Source organism: Vulpes vulpes, chromosome 3, assembly GCF_048418805.1.
Source record: "Vulpes vulpes isolate BD-2025 chromosome 3, VulVul3, whole genome shotgun sequence".
NCBI classification, from domain to species: Eukaryota; Metazoa; Chordata; class Mammalia; order Carnivora; family Canidae; genus Vulpes; species Vulpes vulpes.
The window spans coordinates 120284328-120302416 of record NC_132782.1 but is presented as its reverse complement, the minus strand read 5'-3'; positions in this window follow the sequence as shown (position 1 = coordinate 120302416).

Genomic DNA, 18089 nt, shown 5'->3' with positions numbered 1-18089 from the left:
AAAAAACAATTAGACATCTGAGCAAAGATATTCATGAAAGAGATACCATGAAAAAGACTCCTTGACCAAACTTTAGTCGGGTTCCTCTGAACCCCACTCTTTTTTTTAAGATTTTATTTATTTATTCATGAGAGACACAGGGAGAGAGGCAGAGACATAGGCAGCAGGAGAGGCAGGCTCCCTGTGGGAAGCCTTACCTGGGACTTAATTCCAGAACCGCAGGACCATTCTCATTGGTTTAGCCAGTGGGGAGACTCAGCAAGAGAAGAGAAGGAAGAAGCAGAGCAATAATGGGCATTTGTTTTTTCTACTCCAATCCGCTGAGATCATATTAGGCTTTCAGGGCTATCAGTGTTTCTTGTATTAAGGTCACTGCTTTTATCAGGATGATCTTCTATATGACTTCCTTCTTCTTGGGTTTGGACACTACTCCTGGTCTTAAATTCTTTGTGTGTAGGGATATGTATAGCTTCTGGGTTTAACCTTGATGTGCTGCATTTTCCTTTGTGTTTCCATATTTTCCATTTCCATTTCAACAAATCCTCAAATTATCTGAATTTTAGGGAGCACTATCTAAATTATGAGTAGACTCATTTGATACGGTTATTGATACTGAATGAGGCCCAGGTAGCAAATTCTCCAAATAGAATTTGTGGATCAGGATGATCATATATTAGAGGAGCTCAGAGATAATTACTTGACTGGAAAAATGGCACATATGGATATAAGCTGTCTATGCTATGCACTATGATCATGATCAATAAAATGGTCACTGCTGGTAGCATGGTAGCAAGTTGAGGTCAACGCATTGTGAGAACAAGTAACTGTGATACTTAGATTTTATGTTAAAATATTGTTAATGAAGTTTATAATGTCTCCGGGCCTCTTAGGAAGGTACTAAAATCTATACCTAGGCAATAGGGAAATTAAAAGTCATGGGTATACAATTAGGAACCCCCATAAAAATGTTAAAAGGAGTTCTTTGTCTCCTGTAACAGCTGGGAATGTCAGATGCAATCCGAAAGTAAGAGAGTTGACTGCCAGTGAAATGCCCCACACTCCTCACTTCAAATCTCTGCTAAAATAATGACATCGTGGAGAAGGAATAAGACGCTCAAACATGGGATAAGGAAATTAAGGCAGACATACATAAGGCCAAGAATATGGAATTTACTAATTCCCATAAATCTCTTACCCCTGGAGGCAGATATCCATCTTCTTCTGCATTAAAAAAACTTTTCTGTAACTTCATCTGAAGAAGGTGCTCCAAAAGTCCAAGCTTATCTTCCTCTGACCATAATGTGAGAGTAGCGTCATACTTCTTGTTACCTATAAACCTTACTGATAGTCACCATGGCATGGCCTGGCATAAGACGTAAAAGTCACAGTGAAGACAGCCTATATGCCTCACAAATCTATTTCTCAGCAGTGTGAGGTGCTTAAGTGAAGAGTATGATTAGGATAATAGAGCAAGTTGGACAAAATATCAGACTCAGTTGGCCATATTCCTAGCCATGGGTATACCTTATCCAGGGTTTTGGATTTAATGGGTTGTCTTGAACACCTGGAATCGAAATAATTAGTCTACTATGTTAGTTAATCAAGGTCTGCCAACTAATGACATAGTTGATAAGGTAAAAACTTACAGCTCTCCTGGCATACAATAGCAGAGAGCTCTGGGAAGGGGCCCAAAGAACTAGGACCAACTACCCCTTAAGCATTATTCTACTCCCACTTGGAGGTTATGGAGGGGCTATTTACAAAACTATTTTTAAGGTCAAGGAAAACTCTAGGGGATTTTGCAATATCCTGCTGGTGGTAAAAGGCCCCTCTAGGGCCACAGGAAAATGTATTTCTATGAAATAAGAATTAAATAATGAGATGTAAAGCACAAAATGAAGACTTTTTATTTTTTAAGTGAGCTGGCTTACAGCAAGCTAGACAAGCTAGTAATGGGATATTTTGATATGAATTATTTGATTGTGGAAATTGTAATTACATTAGAATATATCACCTCTGCATTCAGCACTTGGTTTCTTTTTCATTACAGACCTGCCCCAACCTCAACTTACAGAAGATACTTGGTTTAGAAATTGTTTTTTCATTTTCCCTTTTGAGTCTTATTTCTAAATCTATATCTAAAAGCGTATCTAAAATGGAGATAATAATCTCTTCTGCATAAGATGCTTGTAAGGATTAAAAGACATAAACTGCAAAACACTTAGAACAGTACACTCAATAAATCTTAACTCTTATTAGCATTAATAGGATTCTGTCTATTATGAAAGCTGCAGAATCAGCTAGATCAGTCCTTTAACTTTCACCTGAATATATCATTTCACTTTTATCTCCACATTTATATGTATTTTTACAATCTATGTCTTAAATAAAATCATATTTAACTTTCTAGATCTAAATAAATTAGTTTGAATTCAACTAATTAGCAGTTATATTACTCATTTGGCATCTTAATTATGTATATATATTTACTTATAATGATTGATTAATTAATTAATTACTGCTAACGTGATTTATGTATACATGGCTGATATCTGTTAAAGAAAACCAGAGCTCAACAGTACTTTAAAGTGGTAGAAAGCAGATTTTATTCAGGAACTCTTATAATGAGAGAAAGAGACCTCAGTGTAGAAGTAGGCTCAGTTCCAAATACAGCATGGACAAATGGGAAGACAGCCAAGCAATATGAGGACCGGTGATTAGAAAATTATTAAGAAGAAATAGGAAGAGTAGGGGAGATTCTGATTAATCAAACCTAATAGGATTCTTGTTGAAGTCAGGCCAGAGTGGTCAGATAATACTTAGGAGATGGTAGGAGATGAGAAGTTGAACAGACATCAAGGTGGCCAATTCTGGTTTAACTGACTTAGCAGAATTCATGCTAAATTTGGGTGACACATGTTGCACAAGAATAGATGCCAAAGTTAAGGCTTAAGCCTGACTAAAGTTAGGTCAAGGACAATGTCTTGTCTGTGTCTCCTCTTGTTAAGTAAAGTAGAGGCATTCTTCCTTCCTTTGAATGATATAAGTCCATCTCTCATCCATTCATTAAAGATCAGCTGAACCATCTACTGGGACTTGGCATTAAAAGTTATTTGCTGGATGGTGCAGAGTCAGGCATTTAATTAGGAGAGTTTCTATGAAAAGTAAAGAAAATCCGACAAGTAGTTGAGTATATAGTGTCTGATTCCATAGGAAGATCAATTGGGAAGATTTCTAGATGTCAGGCTGGAAGAAGCATCTTTAGATAATCATGTGAGGACAGCAGTGGCAGTCCCATGGAGTTCCTGGTTTACAGTGCAAATGTATTTGATGATGGCATTGGGTGTTACAGTGAACTTCCTAAATGTCCCACACAGTAACAGGCATAAAGGTTGCCCATACATGTTATGTTGTGCTGTTTTTTTTTTTAAGCTATATCAAGTAATCCAGCTTCAGCTCTCAAGATTTAAGGAAAAGGCCAATTTTAGTTCTTAGGGATGCTGAGTCATGAGGGTAGGTGAAAAAATGGAAATGTTAATTGCTAACAAGACACATAAAAAGCAGGATCTAGTCCGGTATACTGGCTGATTAAAAAAAAAAAAAAAGGAAAGAAAAAGAAAGAAAGAAAGTAAAATGGAGTTTACCTACAGGTGAAAAATAGCTCAAAGACAGTAAACAAGATGTATACTGTTCTTCTTAGAAACAAACTTTTTCTCTCCAGTCACCCCTGCTTTAATTTGCCATTACAAGATAAATTAAAACATAAGTGCAGTCTTAGTAGATTTGTTCTTATTATATACATAAGCACAACAAGAGTGGTAATTGATCACATCGACCTTTATCAGTTTGCTTTGATTATTTTAAGTTTCTTGGGCCCTGGGACACCAAGCCAGAGACTTTTCATCAGATGTTTCCAGTATTACTTATAGATTTGGAGGAGTTCTCTCTTCTTGAAGTTGCTAGGTGTATTAAAGGTCCCAGGCTGTCCCGGAAGTAAACTTCCTTACTCACCTGTGAGACTAGGAAACCTATAAGCCAAATCATTCCAAGAGAAATTTGTAAACATTGGCTCCATAAAGTCAACCTTAGTTCTTTAAAACTGTCTGGTCATATTTGATTCTATGCATCATTCTCAAATATGACATTCCATTTGGAGCCTGGTAAAATGTAACTGATGTTTCTGATTGTGTTTTGTTACAAGGAGAATAAATTCTTACAGAACTTCTGCAAATAATTATATTGCTATAAAAATAAGAATACTCCACAATAGTTCCCAAATTCTGGAGGGATTAGGTAGGGAGAAAGATGTTTCATTTTTGTTTATGAAAGTATATCTACTGTCATATTGTTAGTTTACCGAAAGCTTGAGAGAAAAGAGTTCCCAATATAAAGAATATAGAACATTAAAGAACTAGCAGCATTCCAGACAGAAATTGTAATTATTCCTTATTAACCCATTCAGTCCCATGGAAGTTGCTTTTGTTCTGTTTAATCTTGAGTTAGCAGTTTTATGAACTCATTAGTCTCTCCCCTAGAGTTCTGAAAATCCTTATTCAGTCCAGCATTGTGTGTTCTTCACGTTATTTAGGCAATGCTTTCAGAACCCTGTCATAGTCCTTTTCGTAGGTCTCTTAGTCATGTTTTGGTTGAAGATGAAGCATTCTGGCCTGTAACCAACTACAAATGCAGCCAAGGAAGAATTGGAATAAAAGAAAAACTAACTGTGGATGACAAAAGAGCATGGCAAAAGAGCTAAGAGTTCACTTGACAACTCTGTTTATTTTTGTGGCACAAACATTTTAAAATCATAACTGGAATTATAACTTACAATATTATGCAAGACCTATCATGAACAGTGAAGGTAATGACAAATTTCTATGAGGTTCATATAAGTTTCTAAAATACTTATATCAATAATATTTACCCATGCAAATATAACCTGGTGTAGGTTAAGACATTTCTGCTTATTTGATAATCTTTTTATGTAATTCAGCATATCAAAAAAATGAATCCATTTAGCACCCTTTTACGGTGTGAGAGAACAAATCCTATGAGATTTTCAAAGAACCCTTGTGAAATCTCAAGGTCAGTTTGAGAACAAGAAGATTTAATTTAGGATTTGATTCTGGGAAACTGTCAAAAATGTCAAAAGGTTTGAATACTTGATTAAATAGGATCACAGATCACTATGAGTCAGTACTTAGATTCTCTTAAATATTTGAGGACATGATAAAGATTAACATGTAGTACAGGAGATTATTTGGATAAGATAACATCTTAGATTCCAGGCAGTTCCTTAAAAGGTAAAGAAAAGCCTTTTTTAATCTATTAAGAGCAGGCCAATAATACAAGAAAACTTTTTTGGTTTAAAAGAGAGAAAAAGGGTGGCTCAGTGTTTTAGCGCCTACTTTTGGCTCAGGGCATGATCCTGGAGTCTCCAGATAGAGTCCCATGTTGGGCTCCCACCATGGAGCCTGCTTCTCCCTCTGCCTGTCTCTCTCTCTCTCTCTCTCTATCATAAATAAATTTAAAAAACTTATGAAAAAAAAAAAAGAGAGAGAAAGAACTCTAAGTTTGCATCATTATGCTATTGAACTCATTAAAAAAAAAAAAACCTTATACATAAATCCATCCAATCTTAGCCAGCTTTGGCTACATAAGGTAAGATTACTTTTCTAAGATCTTTTTCCCACAAACCTCCTACATTTTTTTTTTTTTTTAACATTCATTACTCTTTGGATTTGATTTTCTTTTCCTGTATTTTCCTCTTTCTCATTCTGGAACAAACCATTAGTAGCTGGGGTTTTTTTGTTTTTTGTTTTTGTTTTTGTTTTTTTCCTTTACAAAGAACTCCCAGAAGCAGAAAATTGTGCAGTGTCGTCATGTACTAGGATTCTGTAGCAAACTAGTAAATTTTATGCATATACCTATCTCACAATTCTTATAGGTGTATGCTTCCTCATGATACTATTTCTCAAGGTGGCAAAAGGAACATATTCATTAACAAGACCAAATATATTCAGCTTCTCTATATCATATAAAAATAAAAAAACAAAAGCATATAAACTTAAACTTTTGCTTAGCAGTAAGTATTTAAGTAGTTTATCTCACTTAGAACTGTCTAAATATTTAGTGAATATTTCTTGCTTATCTTAATTTGGCAGAGGTCTAGTGTTTCAAATTACCAAAAAAAAAAAAAAAAAAAAGACTTTGGAAACTATCCTAACACACACATATCATAATACTTAAAAAGGTAGGCATGATCTCAAGTTATTTCCTTGTTAACTATTTTTATAGACCATGACCTTTAGACTAGTATTACAAAAGCAAAAAACCTAAAAAATTAGTTACAGAATGCGTGTTTACATTATACTTAAAACTAGCTGATAACTCAGAAGACACAGCTCTTTTTAGTAAACCAACAATACTAAACTAATCTTATTTGCAAAGATTTACCCAAGTTACATGAACTTTAAAAGCTTTGAGTTAGATTCTATATTTCTGGGAGTTTTAGATATATTTAATATCAGTGCTCATTTATCTCTAAGCTAATTTGAATTCACTTCTTTAAAGGATTTTATAATTTAATTTGGTAATACATTCCAGAAGTAGAAAAATACTATATATATATATATATGTATATATAACATACACACATAAATATGTGTAAACAGACATACAGGCACAGAAATGATACTTTTTTTCCTAAATTTTTAGTCATATGTCAGATAAACATAGTAATATACTCTCATTTATTGCTTCTTACTATGTGTATCTGAATTGGGTTCAGAGAAAATTGTGTGTTAAGATGATTTGTTCAATATGAATGCTAAAGCTTTTTATCAATATTTATGGAAGAGACTTTCAAAAATTTCATTTGCTCTAATAGGTAAACCATACCATACGGTATGGTTTATGTTTTAGGTGGGAGACTGAAGGGACCTTAAAGGGTTGTCTGGGTATTTCCAAAGACCATATGAGTGAATGAAATATTCAATATGTTTCTAATTAGCTCCATTTATTTATTTATTTGTTTGTTTGTTTGTTTGTTTGTCTCTGTATTCTTCTTCCTTTAGTGCTCATGGTTCTTGGTCATGCCACTTTGAAGAATAAAGAGGTATACCAGAAGAAGAGTGGTGGGCAGCAAGACAAAGTTTATTGAGTGATAATACAAAGCTTCTGAAGCTGAAGGACACCCAAGAGGACTGCCTTCAGAATTTCTAAGTCTAGCAGTTTTTTATGAGAATGTTGGTGGGCTATTTTAAGCAGATTAACCCTCCATGCACCTGTCACCCAATCAGGTTTTTGTCCATGTGCTCACCTACCTATCAGGTAGTTGTTCACATAAGAAAGGGTGGAGGGCTCCTTCAAGGGTGGTGTAGAATATCAGAATGGGGTCTTTTTCCTTTTAAGGGTAATTTCCTCGTAGGCCAGGGCCCCTTGACCCTGTCTACCTTTCTTCTAACTATCCTCCAGTACTTTGCTTATTTCAATTCAGCCTCAGGTTTAATAAGGGAAAAAACTTAGCATGTCTGATACCATGTTACTTCTATTTCCCTTGCTGCTGTGACCTGTAGCTTAAAAATTTCTACTTAGTGCTGCAGATAGGCATGTTAATCATTGGAGGAATTTTGCTCATAGCTAAGCTAAAACTTGCACAAACCATATTTTACTCAAATCCTATGTAACCTGAAGAAATGAGGAAGAGCCTACAGAAAGGATTATGCTATGTTTAAGATTTACAGGAACAATGTGACCAGATGCCTTCATGAAAATCAACTGACCAAAGACAAAGAAGTTACATGGCTTTCCTCAGATGTCTACAGATGCCAGTCATCTTTTGGCTCCAACCTCCTCCCACTTCTTCCTTTGCCAACATAGAAGTTCAAATTTCATGCTAAGGAGAGATGGTTCTATAGAAAAATAGTCCATCATCTCCTCAGTTTGCTCACCCTCCAAATAGTCACTTTCTTCGCTCTGACATCTTGCCTCTCGATTTTACCTCTGAGCAGCATGAGCTTGGAGTCAATTGTACAGGCAGTTGCTTTTGGATGTTCCTGAGTTCCTTGAGAGACTGATTGGGACAGGAGTCTGAAAATTGAGGGGCTGGAGTGGAAGGGGAAAGTCTGGCGGGGGTAGACAGAGGGATGGAGGAGGACATACAAAAGGACACAAGGGAACTGAGTGGAAGATCAAAGGTGGCGAAATAAGGAAGGAAGAGCCAAAACAATAGGAATAAAGGAAGGTCTTAGAGGAGCCTGTTTGAGAAGATCTTGGGTTTCCCAAAGAAGTCAATAGAGTACAATGTTGTTATTCATAAAGTTATGCCGTCAAAGAAGGAACAAAATGGAGTTGATGGAACATAAAATCAGCATGATTTCAAGAATGAGGTTTCACTTAGCTGAGCAGTTCCCATGAGGAATCAGGATTGAATATAAAGAACAGAGAAGCCTAAAAAGAGTCAGGAAAATTGTTCTAGACCAGGAGTTGGAGAGTGAATTCCCACATGAGATGAAGCAATGAGTCAAGAAGAATTTTCTAGCCCGGGGAGTGAGGAAGTGAATTCCAACTTGAGCCAAAGACTGAAAAAATGTTACCAGCCCAGGAGTGAGGGAGTAAACTCCACAGGAAATAAACAGCCAGGAAGAAAAGCTTCCAGCCCAGTAGATGCCTTTCAAATAAAGAAACCTGATCTGATTCATCTTCAGAAAATATATTCAAAAAATCAAAATCTGTCCTTACTGTGCTTCAGTGGACAGTCATCCAGAGCACTGCTTAGGAGTCAGACTCACTAGTGGGTCCTTGATCGACTGGCCAGTAATGAAGACAGAGGCTTCGAAAGTGTGCACTTGGGGTACTGGCGAGAAGTCCAGGGGTCCAGTGGCAAATCTGATCCTGTCAGAGTAACAGCACTGAAACTGTTCAAGAAAACCAGAGCTGGACAGTAAGATGGTAAATATGGATTATTCAGGATCTTATTGTAATAGGGCAAAAGAGACCTCAATACAGAACTTGGCTCAATTTTGAATGAAACATAGACAAGAAGAGATTTATTTACAGGGGAGAGAATGGGAGTCAGGGGATAGAAAATTATTAAGAGAAAACATCAGGAGTGGAGTGAGGATCCTGTTTAAATAGACCTAACAGGATTTTTGCTAAAGGTAGGCCAGGATTATCAACTATCACCTAGAGGACTGAATAAATGAGGAACTTGATCAGACAAGATATCAAGGTTGGGGGACTCTGGCTAACCTGTCTTAGCAGGATTCTTGCTAAAATAGGGCAATCAATGCAGATAGATCTGAGGAGCACAGGTAACCAGGTCAGACCTGAAAACTTTCAAAGGAGCCTGGCTAAACTCAGAGAGGGATCATATTACATCTCTAACTAGCCATAAAACCATTTTTTAAAAAAATGCCTTGTTCTCCATAATACTTTACTAAATCAAATAATACTTTATGCATGCATAGGAGGCATGAGTAAACATTTATCAACAACCCTCAACATTCACCACACCCTTATTCCTATTGCCAGCATCTTTTCCATAGCATCAACCTACTGAAGAAAAGGACATACACAGAAGTGGAAAATATGGTACCTGATATAACACAGAATATACCTAAGGTGGAATCATACCTATTTTGAAAAAGAAGAACTAACTTGGAGGACTTGCACTGCCAGATGACAAGACTCGTTATAAAACTGCAGTATTTTAGAACTTGTGCTATGGGCACAATTTTAAATGAATAGACAAAAAAAAAAAAAAGGAAAACAAAAACCAAACTTCATACTCAGCCCAGAAACACATGTGGCTATACAACTGATTAAAGACAAAACCATCACTGTAAAGTGGTGAGTGCAAGAAAAAAATGTTTTTTTCAATATGTGGTCATGGGTCATTCAGACACCTATATAGGGAAAATAAAATCGTGTTCAGATTCCAAGGAGTTATAGATCTAAATGTAAAATAAGGAAGTTTCTAGAAGGATATCATGAACCTAGGATGAGTAAAGAGTTTTGAAAAGGGTGCTGATAATGTTCCATATGTTAACCTGGTTGTTAGTTACATAAGTAAAATAACATTAAAGTAATGTGCGAAGTGTATAAAAAAATAACAAGAGTGGAACTTCTCAGTAAAGGACTTCTGGTATTGAAATCTCACTTAACTCATTTGCTTATAATTAGAACCCTAGGGCAATAATTATTGCCATAATAATTACATATTTCCAAGAACATGGTACTTAGGAGAGGTAATTATTTTTGTTTTCAATCTATTGTTACAATAGCCATATCACTCTAAGTTAAACATTTAGATAATTGGTCTCTCACCCACTCTTATTTCTTCTTCAAAGCCAATTTAGCTGCACCCATCTCTTGTGCCTACTTCTAAGTTTCCTCTGATATTTCCTTTTTTTTTTTTTTTTTTAGGATTTTATTTATTTATTTGAGACAAACTGAGAAAGAGAGACAGAGCCTGTGTGTGCACAAAAGCTGGGGAGAGGCAGAAGCAGGCTTCCTGCTGACTAAGCCCTGATTCAGGCCTTAATCCCAGGACCCAGAGATCATGACCTGAGCCAAAGGCAGACGCTTAACCCACTGAGCCACCCAGGTGCCCTCCTCTGATATTTCTGACAGTGATAGTTTGAATGATTCAAGTGCATGTGGATGGATACCGTCAGGGCAAATACAAATTAAAAATAAGATGCTTAATTCTCCCTGTTGAAAATAAGGAAAGAGACTTCTCTCCTGCCCTTTCCGTAGAGCATTTATTTTGGAATCCTATAATTGTGTTGTCTTTGTCTTTTGGAAATCGATGTAAATCCCTTTAAAAGCTAAGACTTTTACCAGCTTTGTGACCTCGGGATGTCTTTTTCAAATCCCTCAGAACCATGTCCTTCAAGGTGATCAAGGAAGATACTGTTCCATCTCTGTGTTTCCATGAGAGGACAGGAGGTTAAATTTATGGGTACCTCACTCTAAAACTAGTTCCTGTCATAACGATATGAATTTATTTTTCTTTTGGGTAAAGCCTATTAGTGGACACAGATCGTCACCCAATTACCTGGTGAATTTAGGATGAGCTATGTGTGACAAGTGATGCTGGCAAGTCCTCTTACTTAAGGACTAGTTGTAATTTATTTTGAAAACATGTATGTGATGGGCTGCATATGCTTACCTATTTAAAGGGTGAGATTTATTTGTCTTTGCTATCTCTAGCAGATTGCCTGTGATGTAGATCACATTCTAGTTTAATGTTCATTCAATGATACAACTGTTTCTTTCTCTTCTACTTTAGCAGAGGTTATCAAGTGAGAAGATTTAGTTTTTAATTTTCTTTACCAAACAACACTTTTCAATCAGATCATTCTCTTGAAAACAATTTGTCCTTTATTTTATACCATCAACCAAGGTGAAATAATTATTCTTTTTTGAGGGGGGAGGCAAATATCAGCCTAATATCGATGGTCAAATACTACAGATAAATTAAAATTTATAGCATATTACTTTTTCAAGTACATCACTTTGAAGGATACAAGCAATGTTATATTCATAACTGTTATTTTCAGTATATTCTATGATATTTCAAATTTTGTTTGACTTTATGAACTGTTGAATTATGAAACACTGTAGTATTGGTATCAAGGACATCATTAACATGATATTCAGTTAGAAAAAGGGAAACTTTGCCTTCAGGTAGAAGTAATTATGTTACTTTGAAAAAATATATAGTTTTCAGGGTTATGAATTACTTTTTCAAAAAAACTTTCATGTTAGGATAGTTTGACTTACTATTAGTTTGGAAAAAAAATTTTGAAGGTAATACAGAGAGTGCCCACATAACACACACCCAGCTTCCTCTATTATTGTATTATTATAGGATATATTTGTCATAACTAGTGTACCAACAGTGTAACATTATTTTTAAGTAAGTCCTTACTTTCCTTAGGAATTCTTAGATTATACCTAATGTCTTTTTTCTGATCTAGGATATCACATAAACCTTAGTTGTCCTATCTCCTCAGGCAACTTTTAGCTATGACAAAGATTTAAGTTTGTTGCTTTTTGTATGTTTCTAAAATAAATAAAATTGTAGAATCATTTTCATTTTGTCCTTATAAAAATAAGGTCTTGTCCCATACTACCGCATCATTGCTATGAACTGAATGCATTTGTCTCCCCAAAATTCTTCTGTTGTACCCTAATCTGCAATGCGATGCTATTTGGAGGTCTGGCCTTTAGCAGGTAATTGCCTTTGGAGGTGGTCATGGGTGGGGTGAGGACCCTCATAACAGGTTGGGGATTATAATGGAACTATAATCAAGGGCCCAGAACTTTCTTCCTCCACCATGTGAGGACACATAGGAAGATTACCATCTATGAACCAGGAAGAAGGCTTTCATCAGATATTAAAACTGCTTGATCTTAGGCTTCTCAGCCTCTGGCACTGTGAGAAATAAATGTTTCTTGCTTAAACCACCTAGGTTATGGTATTTTTGTTATAGCAGCCCTAACTGGTGAAGAGAATTATCCATTCTTTTTTTTACATAGTGTGTTAAATTGTCTTTACTCCAGGAACAAATTGTTAATTTTTTAAAAAATGGCATCTGTTACATTGTAGCAGCTCAATATATGTTAAATAGTCACAAAAATATCAAATTGGTAAAAATAGCATTTTAGTAAGGCATGACAATTTTGTACACTTTCATTTGGTAATAATTAAATGCATAGAATTATTATTTTAGATGTACACATTCCAAGCCAAATTGACTTATAATTATTGTTGTGTCATTATAAGTACTGTTTCATTGCAATCTTCCAATTACTTCTTACTGGAAATCTCATTACTGAAGTATATGTATTTAATTCATTATCTACATCATCACATTATTAACTGTGATAGTTAAAATGCTTGTTAAAGATAATCTTTAGCTATTAAAGTACTGAAGTGGATTTTTACCTGAAATGCTTTTCTAGTAAATGATTTAAAATATATTTTAGGATTTGACATGAAGGCTTTATGTTTAGTGAAATACAAGTAATCTGTTTGTTTCGTAGTGTTTCTCCTGAGAATACAACACTCTGTTACAAATGTTAAAGACAGAGCTTACCATCACGAGCAAGGGAGAGCCGAATACATGACTCCAGAATGTGCCACTCTAGCAGGTGGACTATTTCAAGCTGAAGACAAAACCCAACAGACTCAAGAAGAGCTTTTTATCTACCCCTTAACTGCCTAAAAAATTTTAGATAGAGGGTCTGTACCAAAAAAGAGCTAATACCAAAGATAGTTTTTTCTATCAGAAGGACTTATTTGTATGGCCTGGCAAACATACATTTACCAAACATCTGTTTTTCTCATTTTCTCTCTACTAATTTTCTCATTTTCCTGAGATTTCTCTTCCTCCTCTTTGAGACCTCAGGCCCCTATCCCCTTCTCTTTAGCTCAGAATGATATAAACTACAATTTCCCAACTACCAGGGAGCCTCTTATGTCTTTGTGTGGCTTCTGTTTCTACAAAATTAATTTTTCCCCCTGTTAATCCATCTCAGGTCAATTTAAGTATTAGACCAGCCAAAGAACCTAGAAGGGAAGAAGGGAAAAGTTTTTCTCACTTATGAATATTTGATGTGTTGGCTTATATTTCACTTACATGTAGTTTGGAGTCATGTTACTAATTTTGGCCAAGAGACTGTGAGACTGTGAGTGGAAGGATGGAAATATATATAGTACTGTTGCTTAATAACTTGTCTGCTTCGTATGTGGCTCTATTAGATGGGCAACACATAATAGAAAATAACTACATATTTTTAAAAACTATAATCTGTGGATGCTATTATGTGGCTCTATTAGATAAATAGATATAACAGATTTTGGAAAATAATTGTGTATTTTCCCAAATTGTAATTTACTAGTATTGTTAGACTAGACTGAGTTTATACTGTGGTTTTGTGGTAATAAACTAACCAAGAGATTCCAATCACGGAACAAAATGCTGGTTTGTTTCTTGCCAGTGTGAAGTCAGATGCGGTGTTGCAGCTTTTCTCCTTGGGGCTACTCCATCTGAAAAATGTGGTCTCCAAGGCTCTCTGTGGGAAAATACAGGTAACTCGTGAGTTCCTCAGTGTGGACGGTAGGCATGCCTGCCCCTCACAGATATGTTTGATATTTGGGAGCCTCTCCCTAGACTACCTATACCAGTCATAAAAGCAAATTATTTCAGGAACTCTTGACTCTGAATATTTGCATTAAAGAGAAAGTGAGGTAGAGTCATCTAGATTAGACCATTGGCTCAAAAGTTAGACTCAATGCGTTAAATATTGTCAACTCTGCTTACATGGCTGTGGTCTCTTGGACAATACTTTACCTCTCTTAGATGGCGTTTCTTCATCTACAATAATATCTAATTAATATTATTGTTCTAAGAAATAAGTGATGCATGACCCTGGGGCTGTACATGGAAATAACAGCCGACCCACGTCGGGCTCCCTGCAGGGAGCCTGCTTCTCCCTCTGCCTGTGTCTCTCCCTCTCTTTCTCTCTGTGTCTCTCATGAATAAATAAATAAAATCTTTAAACAAAGATGGATGAGGCAACTCTCCGGCTGGGTCACGCAGCAGCCACTTAGCTAGATCCTGCTATGCCGGGGCTCTCAGGGCCACAGAAATCCGCAAGGCCTGTGCTCGCAGGGAGTTCAAGACGCTGGGGGGGGGGGGGGGGGGGGGGTCAGGCTCGAGTTACGGAAACAGGCCTCGGGAGGGCAGCTCTCCAGGAGTCTGCGGAGGCGCTGAAGCGTTGTATGTAGGACAGTGGAACGGAAAGTGACCAGGACTCGGAGCAGGTGCGTGGGTCGGGTCACGGGCTCCTCGGCGCCTCACACCGTTTCCTGAGATCGCATGTTGTTGTTTCACGGCCCATCAGCTGTTTTAAATGCAAATCCCCCCGCTGCCCCCAAAGTGGGACGACTCAATGGCTGCAAAGAGGCGGTCCTGCAGCGGGTCAGCGCCCGGTCGGAGGCCTCGGCCGCTCAGCCGCAGAGGCGCAGCTGGGCACACGTCCTGTCTCAAAAGGGGCTGAGCAAAGGGATTCTTGCTGTGGCTTTTGTCCTTCAGGCGGGGCTGGCGAATGGTCACCTGTGGCGCAGGTGCCCGCGGGGGTGCAGGTGCCGGCGGGGTTGCAGGGCCCGCTCGGCTCCACAGGTGCCTCTTCCTCCCGGACGCGGGGCAGAAGCGGGCGGCTGCCGGCAGGTGGCGCACGCGGGGTGGCGCGTGTGCGCATGTGCGAGCGGCTGTGCGGGGTGGGCCGCCCGGGGCGCGAGGCCAGGCGCGGGGAAGAGCGGCGGGCGGCGGAGAGCACCTTCCCCCAGGCCCCGGGGCCCGACGCGGGAGGGGGGCAGCGGGCTGCGGACGGCGCGGCCTGGGCGGGGCCGGGATCCCGCGGCAGCCCCAGCGACCCAGGCGTGGAGCAGGCCCAGCCTCTAAAAGCCAGACTTTGGGGCCCGACAGAGCAGCGTGACCCCGGGCGTGACCCCGGTCCCCGCAGGGAGCCTGCTTCTGCCTCTGCCTGGCCCCTCTGCCTCTCGGTGTGTGTCTCTCATGACTAATAAATAATCTAAAAATAAATAAATAAATGAAGTCAGACTCTGGTTGCCAGGGCAGGTCACCTGGGCGCTGGCACCCGCAGGTCAAGGGGTCACGGCCGCGCCTGGCAGCCACAGGCCCCGCGGACCTCCCGGGCTGCAGCGGCCGCCAGGTGGGCAACGCGACGACACTGCGCTGCAGGAAGAGGAAGCGGTGAGTGGGAAGCCCCGAGGGACCACGGGCCTGCCGTGCTCAGGTGCAGGAGCTGGGGGCGCGCCCGCGTGGACGAGTTCGGGGATGAAAGGGAGGTGGAAGGAACGTACGGAGAATCCGGCAGGGCCAGGCTACGTCATACTCTATAGCCCGCTCTGTAAGGAATTCGGGTTTTCTTTCAGTTGGCCTGGGGCGCTGTTGGAGAGTTTAAGACCCGGGAGGCATCGCTCTGAGGAGCGGGCCCGCCGCGTGGAGCACGTGCAGTAGAAGACGCTCCTCAGTAAAACGGTATCGAGGTAGGACCCGCCTCAGGAAATTGTTACCAGGACGGAATGAGTGGATGTACGGACGGCTCTTAGAGTAGTACCTGGTGTGTAAGAGGCACTACCAAGGTGTGTTAAAGGAATTAAAACGTAGATAAGGGTTTATTCAAAGTTGTTTTCAGAATTACGAATGCAAAGGTGCTTGTGATTGCTTAAAAACAGCACAAAACAATTTCCAACAGAATATCCGTGGGGCTGGTTATCTTTAGGGTAGAGAATGAGCACATCCTATCCGATTATTATTCGTTCTGTAGTCCCATACCTGTTTTAGAAAAATTTCTAAGCCTATACTTGGAATATAGCAGTCGCTATATCCTAGATTTGAATTAAAGTAACTGCAAAATCTGTTACTTTATTTTTTTTAAGTGTCTCACAGTATCTGCTAAGTTCCCTTCTATGTAGATGGCCATCCAAATGGGCTGGCATTAGAAGGAGGGTGTTGAAATTGAATAGTATTAAAGAATGTAAATATTTGAGGACTGTGAGCACTAAGTGGAAGATAAGTGGAAAAAAATCCCAAGAACAGAGGTAAGTCATTTCTGTAAAAGTAAGACATTTAACAATTAGTTGTACAGACACTGTATCTGATGATACCCTTTTATATTGGAGTAATAAAGAGCTTTCTGATCAGGCCAATTTTAAACACCTTTATAAACCAATTAAACAACAAAGTCAACAGACATATCGAGAAATTGAGCTATACACATACTCTGATAAATCTTCTAAAAAGCTCTTGAAAATGTTCTCTTCACAAAGCCCACGGATGACTTCCATTAATTCAAAAGGAAATTTTGCATACATTGTACATCAAGTGGAGATAAAGCCCTTTTTATGTTCAACTCTATAAATTCTGTACTGTACATTAATTGTTTTGATGTATGATACAAAGTATGGATTACGCGTAACGCATAAAGCTTTAATAGATGAAAAGAGAATAACTGAAGCTTAACACTTCTGCTTCCTTAAACAAAAAGGTGAATACAATGGAGAGGGAGAAGTACGTGTGTTTTACATAGAGTCAAGGAGAAGGTGTGTGAAGCTTTATATAGTGAAAGAGGGTAGTGATGAAAGGAGCAGCCTGGAGCTTTCTTCCAGGGAAATTTTTTTTTTTTCAGCTGCTTAATACTTACTGAAAGTTTTCTGTGGTACTCACTGTTCATATATATAGTAATGAGAAGGGTTTGGTTTGGTTTTGTTGTTGTTGTTTTTCCATTTCCCACTCTTACAGACTAATGGAATAGTTTGCAGCTTAAAACTTCTGACTGGTCTCTTGGGTCCTTATTGGCAGCTAGAGTGATCCAGAGACAAAAGTAAGGGCAGGATACTCCTCTGCTCAGAATACTCAAATTCTGTTAGATTCAGGATAAAGTCCAAAGGCCTCACACTGGCCTGCAGAGCCCTAAATTATTCATCTCCTGTTTCCTTTCTAACCAAAGCACCATCTTCTCTACCCCCATCCCACTTTGCTCTTTCGAATGGGGTAGGCGCATAACTGGTTGAGGGTTATGACTGCCTGGCCTGCTTTTCCTACAGACTGAGTGTGGTTCATTGATTATGTCTTCAGGTCCTTGAACAAATGTCACCTCAAAGAAGGCTTTCTCTAACCATTCTATTTAACTATTAAAATTAAAGCTGCCCATTCTCCACTGTCCAGTCATTCTCTACTGTCTTCCCTGCTTTATATCCCGCCACAGACTTAGCACCAGGAGAGTACATATTTTAGTGATTTGACCGAGTGTGTATGCACCTGTATGTATGTTGTGTATGAGTCTATATTCTCCAGGTACGAATTAAGATTCATGAAAACAGGATCTTTATTTTGTTGTCTGAACCATACAACCTCTATAATAATAGTTCCTGGCACATTTTAAGTGCTCAATATACATGCAGTGAATGAATATTTGATGAGTAAACAAGCACATGATCCTAGAAAGAAGCTGATTTGAATTACTAGGTGGTACACTTTCACTTTGAA